Source organism: Centropristis striata, chromosome 9, assembly GCF_030273125.1.
Source record: "Centropristis striata isolate RG_2023a ecotype Rhode Island chromosome 9, C.striata_1.0, whole genome shotgun sequence".
In the NCBI taxonomy this organism is placed as follows: Eukaryota; Metazoa; Chordata; class Actinopteri; order Perciformes; family Serranidae; genus Centropristis; species Centropristis striata.
Genome location: NC_081525.1, coordinates 24,533,591 through 24,556,698, shown reverse-complemented (window position 1 = coordinate 24,556,698; position 23,108 = coordinate 24,533,591). Strand labels below are relative to the sequence as shown.

The window sequence follows — 23,108 nt, the reverse complement described above, 5'->3', positions numbered from 1 at the left end:
ATTTTAATTGAGCATTTGGCAAATAAGCAGGTTTTCTTCCTCCACCATCTCCCCAATCATCCGTCCTATAAACAACTCTATTTGACTGCATATGAACAAATGCACCAATAACCTCTTTAACTGAAGAGGAGGAGCGCTTGTGAGTGTCCCTGTGTATATAAAAAGTAGAGTGAACATCTGACTTTCTGAATAATGCACCCTTTAAATAACAGAAACATACTAGGCCATTTACTTTAGACCATATTTCTGTTGGTCAATAGCACAATTGCATTCTACTGCCTCAGCAGTATTGAACCAACAATTCACCCGATCACACCTCAGTTTACGACCAACATGGCCATAGGTGGGGGGTGAAAACAACATCAGTCTGAATCTAGCAATGAATGACTTGCGCTGTAATGTGTGCACCGAGTCTAAGTAAGTATCCTATTAGCCTACAGCCAATGAAATGGCTCTGTGAGGATGCACTAAATCCAATAAACTAAATACAATGTGACAATGCTAACATGCTGATGTTAAGAGACAATAATATTTATGATGTTTGTCATAGTTTAGCTTATTTGCATGCTTAGATTTACTTATTAGCTCTAAACACAAAGCAGAGCTCAGGCTGATGCTTTTTTGTCTTATAAGTGTTAAAAAAATTAAAAAATCTAGTTTGGTGAAGGTGCTAAATAAAAAGTTAAATGCTCCAGCAATTCAACCAATTCTATGTTGTGAGGATTTGCCTGTTGTATTTTGAACATCTTTTTTTTGGACTAAGATTGTCATGATACCAACAGAAACTTAAATATAATACCCACTTACTTGATACCTCTACCGATACCACAGCAAAATGAAAAAGAAGTCACACATTTTTTGTTATATTTAGGGACCGAGCACCGAAGGTGCGAGGACCCTATTGTTTTTCATCCGTCTATTATTATTATTCATACCAAAAGTAAATCGCTAATATGGAGCCTTAAACATATTCAAAAACTCCTCATTTTTGGAATACACATATATCTCCCATGAAATTCACGTATTCTGGTATTCAAGGGAAAGGACCTTGCAAAATGACTCACTAGCGCCCCCTGAAAATTTTCAAAACAGCCTTACAATATAGGTTTTTTTCACGTAGACACACACAAGTTGGTACATATGTGTATCATGGGAAGACGCACCAAAAAGTCTCAAGAACCCATACCCTAAAACGTACAGGAAGTCGGCCATCTTGGATAAAAAATGGCGTTTCCTGCTGTTTTTGCCCATTTCCATGTCACATACTTTAACGAACTCCTCCTACAGATTTCACCCAATTCTCTTCAAACTTGGTCAGTATAATCACAAGGCCTTTGGGATCAAAAGTTATTGAAAGCTTTACCGCTGGTCACACTATGTGGGCGTGGCATGGCGGCAAAATATGCCGTCTCGCCAAAAAACAACAGATCTTTATAACTTTTACATACTTTGTCCCATCTGCTCCAAACTTGTCATGCTTCATCAGAGTCCAGCCCTTAACACTTCTACATAACAATATTTCATAAAGCCCCGCCCCTTATGCTTTATCCACGCACCCTTTCATCAAATGACCACGTTGCATACTTTACATAACTCCTCCAACAGATTTAATCCCATTGACTTCAAACTTGGTCAGTACCATCACAAGGCCTTGGGGAACACAACTTATCAACACCTTTACTGACCTTCACACTATGTGGCCGTGGCATGGCGGCAAAATATGGCGTCTCGCCATCTAACATCAGACTGGATAACTTGACCATACATTGTCCAATCTGTCCCAAATTTCTCACATGCGATTAGGGTCCAGCCCAAAACACACCCATGACTCAATATTGACACACAGTCATAGCGCCCCCCGCTGGCTACAGGAAGTCACATGTTTTATACTTAGCCCTAGCAGTAGGCTTCACGTAGAGACACGAAATTTGGTACACATATGAATCATGTGGAGATGCACCAAAAAGCCTCTTGGAGCCATACCTCAAACCCAACAGGAAGTCGGCCATCTTGGTTTGAATATCGCAATATTCAGCTTTTCTCCCCATTTCCAGCTCGCATACTTTAACGAACTCCTCCTACAGATTTTACCCAATCAACTTCAAACTTGGTCCGTACCATCACACGGCCTTTGGGATCAAAAGTTATTCAAATCTTTCCCGACGGTCACACTATGTGGGCGTGGCATGGTAACAAATATGGTGTCTCACCATTTAACACCAGACTGGATAACTTGACTATACATTGTCCAATCTGTCCCAAATTTCACACACGTGATGACAGTCCAGCACTGAACACACCCACATGTCAATATTGACACACACTCATAGCGTCCCCTGCTGGCAACAGCAAGTAACATGTTTTACACCTGCCCCGGGCACAGTGGTAGGAGACACACTATTTGGTACGCATAGGGACTGAGACCACTGCACCGTACCCGACGTGGCCTCCGCTGACATCGCCTCCCCCGACTGCTCCACTCGGCTCGGTCCCGTTCAGTCCTGTTTACAGGCCTAGTTAGGGACCGAGCACTAACGGTGCGAGGACCCTATTGTAATTGGTCCGTCTATTCTTATTATTATTATCCTGGAATTGGAATCGCCTTTTTGGGGGCTTTATCATATTCAAAAACTCACCATTTTTGGAATATACATAAATCTCCGCTGAAATTTACATATTCTAGTGGTCCCGGGAATGGGCGTGGCAAAATGACTCAACAGCGCCCCCTTGAAAGTCAAGAAAATTCAGCCCCTCGCACAGGAATGTCGTAGAGACATGCAATTTGGTGCATACATATATCATGACCAGACGCACCAAAAAGTCTCAAGAAGCCATACCCTAAAACGTACAGGAAGTCGGCCATCTTGGATCGAAAATGGCGTTTCCTGCTGTTTTGGGCCATTTCCACGTCGCATACTTTAACGAACTCCTCCTACAGATTTCATCCAATTCTCTTCAAACTTGGACAGTAGCCTCACAAGGCCTTTGGGATCAAAAGTTGTATAAAGCTTTACCGATGGTCACACTATGTGGGCGTGGCCTGGCGGCAAAATATGGCGTCTCGCCATAACACACGAGACTGTATAACTTGACCATACATTGTCCAATCTGTCCCAAATTTCACACACGTGATTAGGGTCCAGCCCGGAACACACCCACGTGTCAATATTGACACACAGTCATAGCGCCCCCTGCTGGCAACAGCAAGTAACATCTTTTACGCCTAGCCCCAGCAGTAGGTTTCACGTAGAAACACGAAATTTGGTACACACGTGTTTCATGTGGAGACGCACCAAAAAGCCTCTTGGACCCATACCTAAAACCCTACAGGAAGTCCGCCATCTTCATTTAAATATCGCACTTGTCATCGTTCTTGGCCATTTCCAGGTCACATACTTTAACAAACTCCTCCTACAGATTTTATCCAATTCTCTTCAAACTTGGTCAGCACCATCACAAAGCCTTTGGGATCAAAAGTTGTATAAAACTTTACCGACGGTCACACTATGTGGGCGTGGCATGGCGGCAAAATATGGCGTCTCGCCATGAAACACAAGACTGTATAACTTGACCATACATTGTCCAATCTGTCCCAAATTTCTCACACATGATGAGGGGCCAGCCCTGGACACACCCACATGTCAATATTGACACACAGTCATAGCGCCCCCAGCTGGCTACAGCAAGTATTATGTTTTACACATACCCCGAGCACAGTGGTAGGAGACACGCCATTTGGGACGCATAGGGACTCCCCCGACGTGCCCTACCCCGACGTGCCCTCCTCCGACGGCTCCACTCTGCGAGGGCCCGTTCAGTACTGCTTGCAGTCCTAGTTTGTTTTGTTTTGCTCTGCCTCCAGCACCGTGGTGGGTTTGTGCAGAGAACAACACTACGGCCACAGGTTGAGGACCAGTTGGTTTGCTTCTCCGTTGTTTCATCTATACAGCCTCAGGTTGAAATTCTGACTGTACATCTGCTTTCGTTAATAGCTTCGGTACTTTTGATACTATTGAATGTATAATTTCTTTAGACAGAATCATTTTAAACATGCAGCCTTGAAAAAGTATCAATACTTTTGACAAACCAGTCATGTCAGTAATTTCCCTTGGCCCTGGGAAACTGTGATAGGCATAGTTCACTATTTAAGTAAATGAATCACAAAAATAATCAACAGAAGATTAATGGGAAATTAAAATGTTGCAGCCCCTAGTGTCCAAACATGCTTCTCAAATCCTGAAAGTCATTACCATTTAAAACCACAGCAACAATGCAGTCAGATTTCTACTTCTCAACTGCAGGTTTGAGGCACTAAGAGGTAGGACAAGGGCAAACAGACTGAATTTATGGTGCAGCTGGAGGCTTACAGAGAAGACTACTGCACTGCAGATCGACTCGTCTGTCCCTCAGTATTAGTTTTAAACCTGATTTGGCGAAGCGTGGAGGAGAGATCATTTTGTGTCAGGCCTAATTTCCCCTTCACTGCCACCAGACAGCCTTCTGCACTCCTCTGCCACATATATACCAGCATGGGATGACTCACTGCTGTGGCTGGTAATTTAGTGCAAGACTTCACTGTGGATGTTTAGTAGTTTATTTCGTGAATATAAAACCTATGTGGGTTGAAACGATCAGTCAAGCTCCAATAAAGGCTTTCAGCTGATCTGCACTCATGTCATTCAATTGCGTTTTCCTTCCATTAGTCAGAAGAGATTTGACACAAAAGGAGCACGACAAAAAGATTATTTCTGCATGCTTATTCTCTATACATTTCTCTTTTAACGGCTAAATCCACCTGTCTGCATCATCACCATTGATTCTCAGGACAGACATATGAACTCCAGGAGGACCAGCAGCGGTGAAATGCTTGACCTTTGGAGACAACATATGGTGACACTCAAAGGGTCAACTTTCAATTTATTCTGTGCTTTCAATGTAACCCATGGTTTTCATGCAATGAAAGGAGCTCATCACGTGACCAAAAGTTCACATTTAGGTCACGTTAGGTAACAAGTCATAGGTCACACACGGAGGGAGATCATAAACTCTTTGAGCACAAAAAGGAATATTTTTATTAATATCACTTTGAGTATTCTCTTGATTAATGGATTGCTTTTTTGGTCAATATAAAGCCCCATTATAATATCCCAGCACACCATTGTGGCATCCTCAAATTTCCTGTTTGTTCCATCAGTCTAAAACCAAACAATAATCACTTTAGTATCATACATGACCAAGTATATCAGCAAAGAGTCACATTTAAGAATGTGAAAACGGAAAAATGAACGTTAAAAAAATGTCAATCTAGTTCAGTTATAACAATTTCACGTTCATTGATTAATCATTCAAGTCATTTATCAGGTGAAAATACCAAATATTCTTTATATAAATATCATCGTAAAGTGAGATCCATTGAAAGCTTTGAAAGGTTTTTGTATGATCTCTGCAGAGGTCAAGCATTTTGGTTTTGGGTTGTTGGACTGCAATTGGAACAAATCAACTTGCGACTCTGAGGAATTGATCAATATTTTTGTTTTTAAGGTGTCAGAAATTTCACAAAGAAACCGCAGCGTCAGTCAATACACTTATAGTCAAAATATCAGCTGTCTGCATCAGACCCTGATCCGACTCGATAAGCAGTACCGTGGTGGTGATTCATTTTGTGTCTATTACGAAGAGAAAGATGATTGCTACAATCATCAACAGATAATTCAGCAGCACTCACAAACTGTCGGCACAGCCCACAGAGATGAGTGCATCAACAAAAGCACTAAAACACTAAAACAGAGCCTGCACTTCAACAATGACATCCTGGAACCAACAATCACATCAGCGCCAACTTGATGACAGAATTACACCCTGTATTTAATGACTAAAGCAGCTTCTGCAACACTGCGCAGAGCTTATTCTCTTAAAGCGATATACAGGCTGCTGGGTGAGCGCGTGCTCGAGCCTTCAGTGCTTGAGAACGAATGGGAGAAACAGTGAAACAGCAAACACAATAGACAGGAGGGCAGTGAGAGAGAGAGAGGGGAGCAGAGTGATAAACACAACCCAGGCTGTCAGCTCCCCATTGTCCTGGCCTGAATGTGCTTTTGTCACTGCAGCATGCAGCCCCAGTCCAGTCCACTCTATGACAACGTGCCAGGCGGGCATCACTTCCAAGCTCTGGCATGACCAGCTGTGTGAGAGCGCACACAGCGTGACAGCAGACACTCCCACAACACACGTCGACGTCCACACACAGCTACAGATGAGCATGTCTGCAGCTGTGGATTAAGAACGAGTCTAACAACACTGCAGTTTATTGCATCTGAGGAGACACTGAGGACACATTTACATCTCTTGGTCTTCTATATTTAGTAACCTATTAACCAGACTCCCTCTCATTTTTATACTTGAAAAACCTTGGAATCACTGCCAACAACTTTCCATGTCGCTATTAAGCCAAGCAACAATATAATGAGGACGGCAACTTACAAGTGTTTTAGCTATTATAATGTGCTGATTTTTTTTTTACACTTAATCATCAAAAAAGGGTGAAAAATGGCTATCTTACATCATCAAATTGTAACAGTCCAAATCCCCAAATTATACGGTTTACTATAACGTCAGGGTTTATTTGAAAAGTATCTTTAAAAATGCTGCTGGTTTTGTCTGGCTAACACTCCAAAACTCTAAAGTATTCAATTTAAATAATGAAAAACAGCACAAAAAAAGTGATTCTCACATTGGAGAAGAGCTTGAACTTAAATTATCAACTAATTATCAAAACACTTGTAGATCATTTTCTGTTAATGATCATTAATTCCCCCAACTCCTTTTATATGACATTTGTTATATCAAAAAAGATCAGACAGCATTTGAAATACACAAGCATAACCATAACAATAAGTGCTGTCCTTATTGATTAATCTGCCATTTGTTTTCTTAACATTAAGGGTTTATGTGTTTTACTTCCTGTTTTATATTTTCTGTATTTTCAGGATTCACTGAAAGGCTGCACCTGCCTTGTCAGACGTTAATAAATGAAACTGAAATCTTTGCTTTACAAAAATCCCCAAACACACAAAAATATACACCATAATTTTCAGAGTACAACTTGTATGGAAATGACTTGTTTTGTTGGTTTGCGATTTACAATGAGGTCAGAGAGAGAAAAGCAGCAAATCCTTTTGAGAAGCTAAAACAACTTGTTGCAGATTCATTTTCTGTCCATTGATTAATGAACTTCAGTGTTTCCCACACATAGACCATTCTGTGGCGCACCGCCACAGAATAGAGACCGACCGCCACAAAATCATTGGTTTTTTTTTTCCTCTCTAGGGGATTAAAAAAACTGTAACGTCTGTAACGTTAGCCAACACACAGAAAACACACCATTCACATCAATAAATAAATGTTTTACAGTGAACCGGGCCGGTCTTAGAGCTGTCAAGACTCTCCGGTAACGTTAAGGCATATTTAATGGTTTCCTTAAATGCCGTTAACGGGACGAGAGCAGGCGGCAATCTCTGTGCCTGAGCATGGAAGCCACCAGGAAGTGCATAAAGCCTGCAATTCACCGAAAATTCCAGTAGGGGGTGCTAAGTTTGGCTGCAAAAGAAATCTGCCCATTCATTTCAGTGCTAAATTTGAAAACTTCTCACTTGATTTATTACCTCAGAAAAAAATTTCAGGGACAACATTACGGTCTCAATCGCTAGTAAAAAATCTTCTTCAAGACAATTTGATGTCAATAGTTCCGATAATGGCCCCATTTAGAAGAAAATAGAAGATAAAGAATCGTATGATTTGGGGCTTTTCTAGCTTTGATTGACAGGTCACTGACAAGGCGAGCCGTCACCAGGAGAGAAGCAGAGCGTATCCACGGCAACGTGTCAATAAAGTTATATATAACGTTATATAGATAGAAAAGAGGACGTTTAGCGGTTTGGTCTCATAACTTTGACCCTTTCACACTATATTTTCACTTAATGACAGTTTATTTGAAAGTTTTGTTCAGTAAAATGTCTTGTTCAGTGTTTGGTTGGACTAACAGACACTCCAAGGAGTCGCTGCTCAGTTTTCTGAGGTAAGAAAGACACATTTTGTTTTTGTTTTTTTGCTAGCCAAAACTAACATCCCAGTTAATGCTCCAGTTAATGCTAACATGAATTAGCAGCGGCTTCTCTCAGTCGGGTTGCCGGTGTAGAGAGGCGTGTAGTCAGTGTCGTCAGATCCCTCGCGCTCCGCCACAGTCCAATTATGGTCTGCTCTGCTTATCGGAAACATGATGGCGACGCAAGATGGCGACGAGTGTAACGCTGAACTCGAGGCTTCCAACGGGCAGTCCACAAACCATTATTTATATACAGTCTATGGACGAGAGCAGTCAAAGCGGCTGCTTCAAGCTAGCTACATCGAGGGTAGGTTCGCTTCCTGTTTTCAAAGTAAAAGCACAAATTCTAACGTTATAAAGGGCAACGGGCGTTTTATTTTTGTGAATGTAACCGGAAGTGCGTTGCTCACGACGGCTAGCTTGAGTAGCGCCGAATTCGTCCGAACAAAATTGTAAACAGCTGGTATTTAGACAAATTAACGACGCACTGGGGATCTAAATGGCTACTTTCTCACCTAAAAGGGTTTAAAATGATAATAAAGTGATATATTTAAAGAATTTAGGACTTTACAGCCCTAATATTTGAGGGGATAGAGTAGACTACTATGCCCACAGTCAAATCAAAAAGAATAGACCACATTTTTTAAGTTATTATGAATAATATTATTGTTGTAGTTATCAGTAGTTTTTCTGAATGTTTCCTGCTTTAATCCAGATGAGTATTGAAAGTTTTTTTTAACGGCAAAAACGGACTCGTCAAGAGGACAAGGAGCAGCATGAGGAGGTATCAGTCTGAAACAAAGTTGAACAGTCAAATGGCTCATAAACGTTAATTTATCTGAATGTTCTATAGGCATCAAACAGTGGTGCTCAGGGAGAAATAGAGGAGGACAGCAGACAAAATGCTCCTGTAAGACAGGCAGCTGCTGAAACAACAGGTGAGGTGGAAACAGAGAAGTTTAGACTTTAAATAAAAAAAATTAAAAAAAACGAGTGGGGAAAGTAGCCTATTTTAATTCTGATTTGTCTGTGGCTGTTTTTTTGCTGTTTCTCAAGCAAGACTATCCATAAATGGGCCTGAACCCAAGGAGGTCCCTTATGAAGAGCACTTGAGTTGTTTTTCAGGAAGCCAAGAAAAATTAGGTGTTCTGATAGGACATGAAGCTGTGCACTAAATAGGCTACAGAATCTGAATCAGGCTTTGTTCCTTAGGTAGTTTCTCTATTTTCTTTATTTTATTTGTGTTAATATATTTTATTTTTTACATTATTTTACCAAAACAGTTAGAACAGGTTATTGGTTGAGGTAGGTCTTAAGTTAATTATTTGAAATAAAAACCTCCAATTGAAGTTGTTTTGTGCAAATCATTCCTGACACAGAATCTAAAGATTGAACTAGTTAGGGTGAGGAATGAAACCAGGCAGGGTTCTGGTAAAAATGTTTTTAGTTGTCTTCTCTTAAATAACTTACTTTTAAAGAAGTAAGATTGAGCTGAAATGCTGTAGCTTTATAGTGTCTCTGAACTTAATTGTTTCAGCTGTGGTTATCTGATATTTTTTCTTTGAATAATAATAGTGAATAGCAAACAGTAAAAAAGCAGCATTTTGAACCAAATGAACTAAATCATGAACATCATTATGTAGTCAAAACTTTACATGAATAAATATGTCATTATATTCAAGGTTTCCCTCCTCCTGGCTGAGGCTGATTCCTTTTTAATGAAAATAAACTCAAATTGAATTCACCCTCCATGCTGCCATTAAGCAAATTCAAATAATTTTCTTTCACCGCTACTAATCACTGTTTTCCTTTGAGTACAGCAGAGCACAAAATGAACTAGGGATGCACAATATTTGTTTTCTGGCTATATTTTTCAACTCATTTTGGCCAATTATTTCCTATTTTCATTTCTTTGTCTCGTTTTGCAACAATGCATCTACAGTATAGCCTCAGCACTGTGATGCACAGGCATGCTCATTGGAAAGCTACAACAGTATAGAAGCAATTTTAAGTAAGACTCTAGACCGCAGCATTCCAGGGATATTCTAAAAGCATAAGAGTATGTTGATATTGTATACAACACAGTCGAATAGTGTTCATACGGCCCACTGGCAGGTGCAAACACAAAATACAATGCTTTGTCAAAATGTACACATTCACTGTAACAAGGCTTGGGCGATATTCTGGTATTACGGTATACCAGGGTATTCAGAAATCCAGACGGTAGGATTTTCATTACCTTCCAAAAAAAATGGAGAGGCTGCTTATTCAATTTATTTAAACTGGTAGCCATGCTCTCTATGTGTAATGCACAGCAGTCACCACTAGAGATCAGTATCTAGACAGTTTAGCTGAAAAACATGGCAACTTACAGGACTAAAACTAAAATCTGTGCCCGTTATGGGACACACACAAAGCTTCTTTTTTGGGCCATATTTTCTTTTACACAAACAAATACCGTCATATACTGTAGACCCCGGTGAAATCTATGACAGCATTAAAAAAAAACGTATAATGCCCAAGCCTAACTAGCATCACGCATCATCTTACCGGCCTGTCATTTTGGCAGAAAAGTCTGGCCAATATTTCATATTAAAGCCTTTTCTGTCGATACCGATGATGTGTAGATCATTATGTGTGTGTGATTTGTGTGTGATGTGTGTCATTATTCCTAAAATGATCCAGTAACCCAGAAATAGATCCAGGTCCAGTCTGCCCCAGGATCCTCCCATCTGCCATGAGGAGAACTTGGCTGGGCCTAATCACAACCTCAGGCGCACATTGTAGTTTTTAGCAAGGTAGACAATTTCACAGCAGGGCACTAGCTGTTGTCACCTCAACTTTTAGATGTGTAATCATCATTACACTCGAAATGTATTGCTCTGCAAATTCCAGAGCTCTAAATTGAAAGAGTTTTGTTTGTGTTTTCATTTTGTAACAGGTTAGCTTTACTGTTTCCTGCCTCATATTCCCTGCCCCTGGCTTCTGCCCTGCTTGGCAAAGCAGAGGAAGGCCTTGCAGCACTCTAGCCTACATATGAGGCTGCACATGTATAATTAATATTTGTCATTGGCACCATACAATGTGTTGCAGGGGAGGGGATGGGGGAGGCAGGGTCCCAATAAGTAAAAGTAATTAGATCCTTATGGGTCAAGAGTGGGAAAGAGGAGACATCAGAGAAGGTGAAGAGTCCGGCTGCTTAACTATGCAGTGTGCACATGAATGTTGGGGAGCTATTCATATTCGCTTACTTTTTTTTCTCTCCTTGTCTTTCCCCTTTTTTCTGTGAGCTGCAATTGCTCGTGCCTGGAGATGTAAAACTCAGACTCAAAGAGCATCAGGCTTTACAGAAGTGTTAGTGGTTTATTAATTGGTTGTGACTGTAGAAAGCAAGGTTCAGGTTTTGGTTTTGGTGTTTTTTACCATGACATCAGATGGCTAGCCTCTTTCTCTGACTGCCTAACTGTAACTGCATATCTAAACTGGAGTGACTCACAAGTGTCCTTTCTTCTTATGGTTTTAGAAAGCTTTTCTACTCATTTGCTGTGATCGTACCAATATATCTTGCAGAATACAACAAGTTCACCATTCAAGAAAAACACACCAATGAGTCATTGTATAAATATCAAACAGACAGTCAATCTGACAGTGTAACACCAGCTGTCAAATCCTGTGTTTGAAATTCAAAATGACCTCCACTTTGCACATTTAAAATAAAATGTTTTAACACTGGCAATTGAAAATACCCAAGCTTTATATTGGATGTTAAGCACTCTTACAGACTCCCATCTACATTTTCATTACTCCACCAATGTCTTGGCATTACTGTAAATCCAGTAAACATGTCACCCAATGTGGGGTCACTGTTGACCTATTAGTAGAACAATGCAATGTGTTACCATAAAACATTCATTATAATCTTTGGTAAAGTGACAATAGCGTCCCGCCCGGAGCTCCTTCAGTCAGCCAATATAATGTGCAAGCTCCAACTGAGTGTAGATCTTTACATTTAAGATTAACTGCTAGATTTTAAGGTTTATGGTGCTTTGTCTTGCAAGATGTTCACCAACTTCAACAAAAGCTAAACCATTGTATTAGACAAAATTAACCTTTGACTGGATGGTCGCACAAGATCAAAATTCAGAAGGTCACAAAACTTTTAAGACCATACATGTCTACACCATATTTTATGGTCATCCATCCAATATTGGTTGAAATATTTAACTCTGAAACACAAATGTCAACCTCACAATAGAGCTGGAGGAAAGATCAGGGGATAAAACTCATTAAGCTTCATCTTCTTTATACTATGAATGTAGAAAATTTCATAGCAGTCCATCTAATATTTGCTTAGATATTTATAGGGCTGACCTGAACGCTTCAAAGCTTCAGCTGAATGAGAAGTTACCGTACTCCCCAGCCCCTTCAAAGCTTTAAATATTTGGGGTTAATTCTCACTGAAGCTCACATTTCTGTATCTCATCAGCAATAAGGAATAATCAACTAGAAGAGCACATAGAGTGTGCAGACCTCTGCCAAGTCCACGGCCACCAACTCACAATGTTAACTAGAGTGAAAAACAATGTTTGTTTATCCACCCTGTGATTCAGAACTGCTCAAAAATGTAATGGGTTCTTCATCAACTCATCCTACAACATTTCACCAAGTTTCATGAATATCTGGCCAGCAGTTTTTCTGCAATTCCACTGACAAACAAACAGAGCAAAACGAACCCATAACCTCTGCAGCAGAGGTAACCCAGCAAAAAGCTAAATGAAAATGAACAAAAATAATATAGCAAAGCATTGTTATTCAAGCCAATATACAAGTCCTTCTAGTTTGAGATATAAGCTGTGGTATTATCATACATTTAGATACACATTATAACAAGCCTCAGCAGACAAACACAAGAAAACAGTCTTGAATGAATATCGATCGCCAAGAACTACCCAGCACCCATGACCTGCCAAGGTTGTAAACTGAAGAGGTGAGAAAAACATAACTCTTCAACCAAACACCGGTGCCCTTTTATTCATTTGATGATAGTGAACACCTTCTCTTCAGCCTGTCTCCTTTCTCTTCATCCCACTCGTCCTGACTCACTTTCTGAGCATTCAGAACAGAAAAGGTCTAGCTCCTGTTGAAGTCAAGGCACAAGGGAGAGCGATGTTTACGTCTTTGATATCGCAAAGACCTGGCAGCACTCAACTCTCAACTCCTGCCATTTACTCTCAGAGGCAGCGGGAAAAAAAACCCAACACCAGCAGACAGTCTATTGTAGCACAAGAAGAAAGCTGTGCTGCAGTGTGAAGATGTAAATACTTTGGTGTGTGTTATAGCGGTTTGTACATTAAACTATCAGGCAGTTAAAAGGGGAATTCCAGTCTGGTTGCTTTGGTGTAGACAGACAGTGGTTGCACCTCCAGAAAGAGATGCAATGAAGCATGTGCCTACCTCAAAACCCTAAACTCACCAAAACGATCAATACTACTTTTAGGGATATTTCACCCTGTAAAATATTAATAGAATCCAGCAAAGTGGAGTTATACTACTGACTGACATCATAGATAATCTATTTTTTTTTAAAGATACATTTTTATCACATATTTATTGCATTTGAAAACATACAATAGAGCAAGACAGGAAATGTAGGGAGGAAATCAAGGATGTTGAGGTCACAGACAAGTACGCCACAGTGAAGCCCCAATATGCATCATTTTACCATGAAGATTTGAGACATAAACACATTTACAATACAATGTTTACACATATTATTGATATATACTGTGAAAACTTTAACAAATTAAGTGGTTGTTAAGTGTTATTTCATCATTTTAAAAGGCCAACTAGTCCAACCTGATAGTGTTGCCAGGCTTCACTCCTGTTTTGTATTTTTAAGAGCGGGTCTATCTTTATGGCTTACATATTGTGTCTTTTAAAACAAAAAGGGGCCTATCTGATAAAGATAATGATACTGCATGATAGAAAAAGGCACCAGGGTAGTCACTAGAATAAAACACAGTAAGATAGCACATTTCCATTCAAGACAGGATCAAACTGAATTATCATGTTAAAGTCAAACAACTTCTTATCAAAAGCTCTGTTTAATCTGATCTTTCCTGAGTAGATTTGTTTGCAAGAGTTTGGAGCAGGATGTCTCAAGGATGAGTACTTTTTTCCAATGAAGGCATCACATACCGGCCATATCTCTAAAAGTTCACATAGGATATCTTGGACGGAATATTTATAGGCATGAGCTGCTTTTTCTCCATCTAACCTAGAAACCCAACTCTGGGTCTCTGATCTGTGATCTCCAGCAGTAAACCCAGAACTGGTTCTGATTCTGTTTGTGGGCTTGCTGAGTTAAATATTCAGTGCTTTTACTTTTTCCCAAGCAACATTCAAGGCAGCTAGTACTGACTGTTACATCTGATATTATCAGCCAATGCCACCTTATCACAGATACATCAGTAATGGGCATGTGTTGGCCGATAAGCATAACATTGCAGCACAGAAATTAAAAGATGTGTTTGACGTCATTTATAAACAGTCCACAAGAAAGCACTGACAAGTCTTAGTAAACTGTGAAATGCCCACCCTAGTACATATCTTGGTCACAATATAAGATGAATTGTATAAACGTCTCTAGTAAAAATCCCCAGTAGGACTATTTGACTAGTATAATTTAGTCTCACACCCACTGACAAAAATGACTTTAAGTTAGCATCAGATGACAGAAATACCCTCTGACTGGGAGCCAGAATGCCAAATTAATGTGTGTCAGTAGGACAAATACCAAAATTCAGTCCAATAAAATCCTGCCCAACCTTGGCAGGATCCCGCTATGGAAAGATATATTAGTTTATGAGCATTAAAATAATCTAAGTTTAAATCATATTTATATCATAGCTAATATAATCTATATACTAGTGCTGCCAAACATTGCAGCACAGGACTGCAAATATATGAGGTCAATATAAACAATCCACAAGAAAGCACTGACAAGTTTTTGCAAACTGTAAAATGCCTAACCTAGTACATACCTTGGTCACAATAGAACATGTTTATAAAATATCTGTATTAGCCTCCAAAACATGTCTTGGTAGAGCCCAAGTCATAGGTTCATAAGATTGTATAAACTTCTCTAGTAAAATACCCCATGACGGACTAAAATCCACCAACAAGCAGGAAAAGGAATTAATGAAATACCCTGGCTGATGTGTGTCAGTAGGACTAATACCAAAATTCAGTCCAATACAACCCTGTCCAACCTTTGCAGATGATGCTAATTCAGGATCCCTCCATAGAAAGATACCTTAGTTTGTGAGAATGAAAAATATCTATGAAAGTTTAAAATGCAATATATTTTCAGATTGCACATTTACTTGTCTGTCGCTAAGTTTCTCCCCCGGTGTTAGCTAAATTTCCCTCCGTTCATGTGTCAAACAAACAAACGTGTCTACTAGTGCTGCCAGTTTCAATTCAACAATGTCACAGCCATGCATGACCAACTCGATATTTTTAACCTAGCATTAGCTCAGTCTTTCGCAACAATTTCTGAATTATATTCACGTAACAGAAGGGAATAAAAAAAGAGAGTGAATGACTCATTACCTGTTTAGACTTTTCCAACTGCGTTTATAGTACATTTTCCATCCCCAGTGCTTCCAGCAGCCACGGTCCGACACTTGTATGCACCCTGAGCGGTTTGACTGTAGTAGTAGAAATTCACCAGGCAGTTTTCAGTGTGCTCGCAAACTCCCGCCTTGCTCGATGCTGATTGGCCACCGAATCCGTCAGTCAGGAAGAAACGCGTAGTAGGCATAGCAACCATAAAAAGGCGGGACTTGGAGAGTATTCGAGCAGCCGATTGGGTAGTTGTCTCAGAGGCAACGCCCACAAAATACAGACCGTGTAAAAAGAAATGAGAGGGAGCTGAAGGACGTGGCTTCTATATCCTCCCTCTCTGGAAGAAGATTAGGCACAAAGAACAAGCAAAGTTTAGTCATTTAATAACTTCTGTAACCCCCTTTTTTTTAAACTCGACACTGTCTGGCAGTATCAGCCTGTTCCAGCCTCTCAGTGAAACTACTTGATGATGATTGAATGGGTTTTAATTGTCTCCACCTGTCATATGTATTTATACCCAACACTAATTCACAGACTGAGGCTAAATATGAATGAAGAAACATGCTTGTATGCACATGCAGACAGTCTGCTTTATCCTGCAACTGTTTTATTTATAACAAATTGCTTGCATAGTTGTTTTTAGCCTGATTCAGACTCTTTGTATTTTGAGGTTTCTTTTCATCGATGAACAAATATTTAATGTTGTGGTATAGTCAGTGAGTTCACCTGCATTTATTAAGAGGCTGTTTAGCTGAGAAATAAATAAATATTTATTTGTACACTTATTCAAACTCAAGACTGCATGTTTTTTTCTTAACTTTTTTTGTCAAATTTAAATATATATCTTTTATATTTCCGTCTGTACATTTTTTCAATGTAGCCTGGCATACTGTATTTGGAAAATTTAGCTCTAGAATTTAAACATTTCTACATTTTTCTGTGGATTTGCACATTGTTTGGCTCATGAGTGTAATGACTGACCTACTGTTGGTTCAGTGAGATTTTAGGGGTGGGAAAAAAAAGGCAACATCAGGAAAGTATAACCAAGCAGAGGAACAGAGCTTTTCCCCCTTGTTACTTTCCAATCAATGCTGATCTGTCATATTGACTTCTGTACATCCACTAAATATACCACGTTATTTACCACAAATACAGAAAGACATGCATATACACAACCTTTTGCATACAGTCACAACAGCTGTCATCTTTAACCACAACACAATCTCTTTGTTAAATTGTTTTGTGTCTTTGGGACAGGCCTTTCCTTCAGTCACTGTTATAGCTCCAGGGTCCCCGCTGTCCCAGTGTGATAACTAAGAAATGTGCCTCACTACGTGGCTCATAACATGGCTGCGGTAAAAAAAAATTCTAGTATAATAATAATAATAATGTCATAGTGAATCTGAATAATGATTTGTGTAGGCCAAAAAGGTTACAGCATACATTAAAGCAAAGCATTTCTAGCAAAGAAATAATAGTCATCCTTGATGGCTCACTTTCAAGCAGAAATATGTCATTTACACACATCCTATAGTAAGCAGTGTTTTTTTTTTTTATTTGCATGAAATCTGGTTATTTAAATTACATTAAAATAATGTTTTTGACCTGCAAATCACAAAATGTATGCATGTGATAGAATTGCAGATTAAATGATTATAAGGCAGCATGTCAATCATACTTGCACAGGATATATTTCAGGGAGTGAGTGACAGGAAAATATGTACCTTTGGATTAACCTCCTCATGGTAATCAGATAAGATGGTTGAGATGCTGACAGAAGTCCTGGAGGTGCAGTTATTTTCTGGTCTTAACCAAGAAAGTGCTGTACTTCACACATGGAGCCTTTCCTTAATGACTTGTCACAGGGGAAAAACTGAGGATTGATTATAGGTCTGAACAAGGAAACTGGTCAGAAAAGTGGAAGTGATTTTAACATCTGTGGATTCAGGCTGCAACTGATGATTATTTTTATGAATAAAGACATCAGTTAGGTTCTTGATTAATCGTTTGGTCCATCCCAGCTTCTTAAAGTGCAAAATTATGTCTTTTAATGTCCTTTTTTGTCAGTCCAAAATGCAAAGATATTCAGATTAATATGATATTAAACAGAAAAATGCATGAAATCTCCATATTTTAGAGGCTGAACCAACATTTCCTGCACTTTTTGCATGGAAAAATTGCGATCAATTGATTACCAAAATAACTGAAGATTATTTTATGTGTATCAACTAAGAGCTTCAGCTTTACTGTGAATCACTGAATACTGTAAAAGAAAATCAACATTGAATAAAGACTATCAAATAAAAGCAAGCCTTTAAAATGGGTCAGTTGTGTTTTATGCTATTTTGTATGTATTAGACTTATAGGAGCTCAATTCTTTGCAAATGTATGAAATTGTGTTGTATTATGTTCTCACAGCCAACAACCAGGTAGTGAATTTATTTAAAGTGGTTTTAGACTGAGGTTGCAGCTCATAAGTTGCTTTTTTCCAATGATATTTAAAAATATGGCCATTTTCTATCATGCAACTGGTGGCGCTGGGAGCCCTGTCACAGACACAGCTGTTATGACTCACAGCTTCTGCTTCACATGTCCTTTCAGGTGCTCTTACACATCAAAGACGTGAGCGGTGAGAGGCCTCTGCTGGAGGTGTTGATGCTCAATATGGTGCTTAGTGATGCAATATTAAAATTAAGACGGGGTGCAGCAGAACATAATGTCAAAGTCGGCGAGGTTGCACCGCACAAGGTTATAGTTAGAATGCATTTCCTGTGAAGTACCTGAGATGGTTAGATTAGATTATCATCACTCCCACCTTCAGTCTTGCATTGAACTGCAGCCAGGAAGACAACATTATAGTCTGTGATGGTTTAAATTCCCTTAAGACATAAACAAAACAACATTTAGATCATGCAGAGTATTAGTTATCCATATGTTTAGTGTCAGATGACATACAAGAGGGTGAATTACAAGCTGTGTGGTTGTATACAAGCTCTTTCTTTATGTAAACAGTCTGCTGGCAGTGTCCTTTTCTTCCATCTGCTTGCACAAGCGAAATGCAGGATAAGCCTTTAATCAACGGTAAAAATCTCTCAGATAAAACTAAATGAGCCTCGAATTTAATTATGTCTCATCAGTGTCTGTCACCTGTTGGTGTTTCTATTCTTACCCTGCCTGAGTGTTGCTTCATGCCCTGGCCGATACGCTCTCATTTGTCTCCCTCTAAAGGTCTTTTGTAATCATGTTTCATTCATCACATCAGCACACTGTAGACAATTTGTTGCGACAGCATTTTCATTATTTCATCTAGATTTTGCAGATACCAGATGAAGGGCTTTCAGTGGATTGGTCATTTCATACACTGCAAAAAGGGGTGACTAAAAACAAGATAAAAACACAAAATCTGAGGGAAATTATCTTGCTGCATGGACAGATCATTTCACTTAGATCTAGAAATAAGCATGTTGAACACTTAAAAAAAGGAAATTGACTCTTAAAACAAGATAAATGATCTAACACTTCTAAATCTAAGTTTTTTAATCTTGGTAAGAACCAAATAATTGGCAGTGTAGCTGTGTGATTACCGATTTTTTGACTGCCTAATGTGGCATGCTTAAATTATTATTTTTTAAATGGAATAGGAATTAAACTGCAAAAGACTAGAGCTTTAGACAAACTCTTGTCCTCTGATAATAGCAGGCTTTTAAAAAATATCCTTCTTTGAACAAATCAGCTTGTTCTTTTTTGCAGAATTGCACCCAGCCAGAAAGTTTCTGATCCTCTACTAAACTTGAACAATGGCAAGAGCAAAATATATCTACTAAATAAGTCCCAATGTGAACACCCACAAGCTCTGCATCACCTCTCCTCCTCCTGTGTGTCTCCGTGTTTCTGCCTCTTGTCGAGCTCTCTGAACAGGCTGGCTGATTAAAGCTGCCAAGACAGAAGATGGCCTCCGCCACTGCTGACAAAGCACAGGCGCAGTTTTAGATCCAGAAAAAGAAGCTGACTCTCCCTGCAGGGGGTCCTCTCATCTCCCTGGGAGATCCGGTGTGTACGACATCCGTCTGTGATAATAAGTGCTTTGTGTCTCGTCTTGGTGATATTACTGCCTTCTGCTGGCTGTCCCTCTGTGTCAGGTGCCTCTCTGTGGGCTTGTTTCCCTGCAGGGAGGTGATCAGGGACACTGCTGCTCATGTCTGTGAAGCATCAGGACACTTTTTGAGTTGAAAGCTAAAGTTAACACCCATGGTCAATGATACCTTTTTATTTTCTGCATGATTGTAGAAGAGAAAAGTTCATTTGCAATAACAGATGAAAGCCAATAGAAATATGAATTAACTAAAATCATTGTGAATGATTTTCCCTTGAGTGTACAATAAATATGAATGATATAGGAAAATCAATAAACTTTGAGATTTCTTATCTAAACAAACAGCAGTTTTACTGATATTCACTGGCCTGCAACAAAGAATAAACAAACCTACAAAAAATGCAAATTTCCACAATGAATTCTTTGTTACTTGCCATGTATGCAGTAAGTCTTCCTTAAAGTATGCGTTACTTATTATATGTCCTGTTTAGCATTCATAGTAAGGAAAAATAGTCTTCTTCTTCTTGCCTCAGTAGATTGATATTCTACTGTGTCATTTAATATCGTAATACTTTTTTATAATGTAAAGGCATAAAATACTGTACAAGAAAGAAAAAAGGAAGCCAGCCGCCATTAGACCTGCTCCCAAACTAAAAATAAAACACTATAAAAAAAACATGAACTGACAGATTGAAAAATGTGCAAATCAAACTAAAGCAAACTAAGATACATCCAAAATTAAGAGAGCAATGCAGCAACAGTCAGCTGAAATAGCATATATAAAAGAAAAGAAAATATCAAGATTAATCAGAAATTATAAGATAGAAAGAGTGATAAGAACTCTACTGATCACACACCAGGGAAATCCTGATTGAGCGATGAATTAAATTTAAAAAAAAGAAGAAAAAATATGAAAATACAAATAAAATAGGAAAAGACCAAACTAACAATAAGATAAGATAAAGTGAAATAGCTACATACAGTGGGAGGCTATATACAGATATGTCCGTTGGAGAAATGCAAAAAGATAATTGTACTTATCTGTTGTGTTAATAATGTTATGTTCTGTTAATTATATCATTATACATGAAGAAAAAGATGGTCAGATGGTACATTTAAAGATTGAACATTAATGCTGCTTATATTTTTCAGATTGTGCAGAAAAACTACAACGATAAGATGCATGACTAGAGATAAACATTTTACACATATTTTAAGGATTTCCCCACTCAAGGAGCATGCTGTCAGTCATTCATTCACTGAGGAGCAAAACTTGTACTTCAGGTCGCGAACCACAGTTGTCCTTATTTTAATATCAGTCCTATATTCTGTTGATACAACATAAACTAAAGGTAACATTAAATTCATTCAGCTCTATATAGTTCGTCCCACATCATATACAGAACCACATACAATCACACCACCTTGGAAGAGGCAAAACAATGTTGTGTAACCCTCGATCCAGAATATTTACCATGGGAGTCTGGAACATTTACAGCCTCCAGCACAAAGGGCCTCCTCACATACTGCATGCTGACAGTGAAGGACTCTAAGGGCCTCTCAAAATACCAAACCATGAACATGGACAATGCACAAATCATACATTTATTCATACCTTTTCTACCACATTCACGCTCTGGTTTCTATAACCTCCAGTCTGCCTCTGGGCGACATCACAGCACGTTCACTTTCTAAATTGTCTGAACTAATAGGAGCAGGAGACCATCAAGTCAGTTATCTTTTAAGGGGGGAATATCTTCCAGACAGGTGCAAAACTTCCAGTTGTGGGGCATCCTGGTGGCTCACACTGGTAGAGCGCTTACCACTAAGGCTGAGTCCTTTCTGCGGCGGAGGCAGGTTCGAATCCGGCCTGAGCTCCCTTTGCCGCATGTCTTCCCCTCTATCACCCCCTTTCACTCTATCACTTTCAATAAAGCATAAAAATGCCAAAGAAATAATCTTTAAAAAAAAACTTCCAGTTGTCAACTTTAATTTGGACTACAAGCTTGACAGTTAAAAGTTTTGCAAAGAGACTGAGTGCAGAAAGTCTTTTCTCTTGAGCTGTTAGATGTCAAACTACTGCAGAAATTACAGTTTTTCTCAATTGCTTTGGTGCATTTTTCACATCACTATTAACATTCGCACAACAGTTAGTTCAACCTCCAGAACATTTAGTCATTTGTGCACATCATAGTAGCATCATCCCTCCCAACAAATTGCAAATGTTTTTGGACATGCATCAATTGCTTTCATACATTCTCTGCTGTTTTATAACTTTATTATTTGCTTATGTCATGTCAGTCAAAATTAACTATACTTGTGAATGCTGGATAGTCATTCCAACTAATAGTCCTCATTTCATTGCTTGAGTCATTACACACAAAAATGTTGAACTAGTTGTCAACATCTGTCAAACATATTTCATACATTGTTTTAAATCCTTTTTTTTTTTTTTTTCCTGAAAATGCCTCCTAAATTGAACAATGTCTCTCAGATGAACCACAGCTTTCACTGATGAGAAGGGCTGTGTGACGCATTAGTTGCAACCAATGATAAGCCACTTCTCTACAATCACTCAGAGCTGAATCCCATAAACCCATAAACACTTTACAAGCATATATGAACCAAGCAGGACATAGTGTGTGGAAGGTCAGCCTCGTAGAAGAAGGGTGAGGTTGTGGGGGGGTGGGTGGATTCGCCACTCGAGGAGATATTTTCCTCGCTGCATTGCAAGAGATGATATTGGCTGTGATGTAGATGAAGGTGTGGCCAGACAGAGAGGAACATCTGGATGTGCATGAATGATATACAGTACTATGTATGTTGAATGTTCAGCTCCAATATACACTGCAATATTGTTTACAGTTGTGCACAGCTCTACCCAAAGGGAGTTTATGTTTGTTGTAAATAACGGTGTATTTTTTCTATTGAACAATGCTGTGAACAAAATAGAATTGCAAAGAGCACATATATACATATTCAGTGTGTTGTACTCAGTAACCTCACCAAATACAGTAATGTGTAACTTTACAGTCGTTTTCAAACGGCTGTGCAATTAGTATAAAGTGCTGTCTTGAGCATTTTCAGGTAGCATCACCAAGATCTGACTCTTTTGCATTGGAAAACATTTACAGAGTAAACTGTCATAATGAAAAAATGACAGAGACATTTGACTATCTTGTTCATAAACAATGGTGTCAGCACTTTTCATCTTGATGACACTGACACTTTCATTGACATGAATACTTGCTTTTGAGGAAGACCTATCCGTTTTTTTTTAGCAAG

General features: G+C 39.1%; 1 protein-coding gene across 1 annotated transcript in view; it reads right to left on the bottom strand.

Moving 5' to 3' along the window:
- Positions 1-15,795, bottom strand: part of fcho1 (FCH and mu domain containing endocytic adaptor 1) — an 88,117-nt gene extending 72,322 nt beyond the window's left edge. Inside the window, exon 1 of the mRNA XM_059340501.1 lies at positions 15,716-15,795. The gene's annotated coding sequence lies outside the window, so the exon portion shown is untranslated. The remainder of the gene's footprint in view (positions 1-15,715) is intronic.
- Between the last annotated feature and the right edge of the window lie 7,313 nt (positions 15,796-23,108).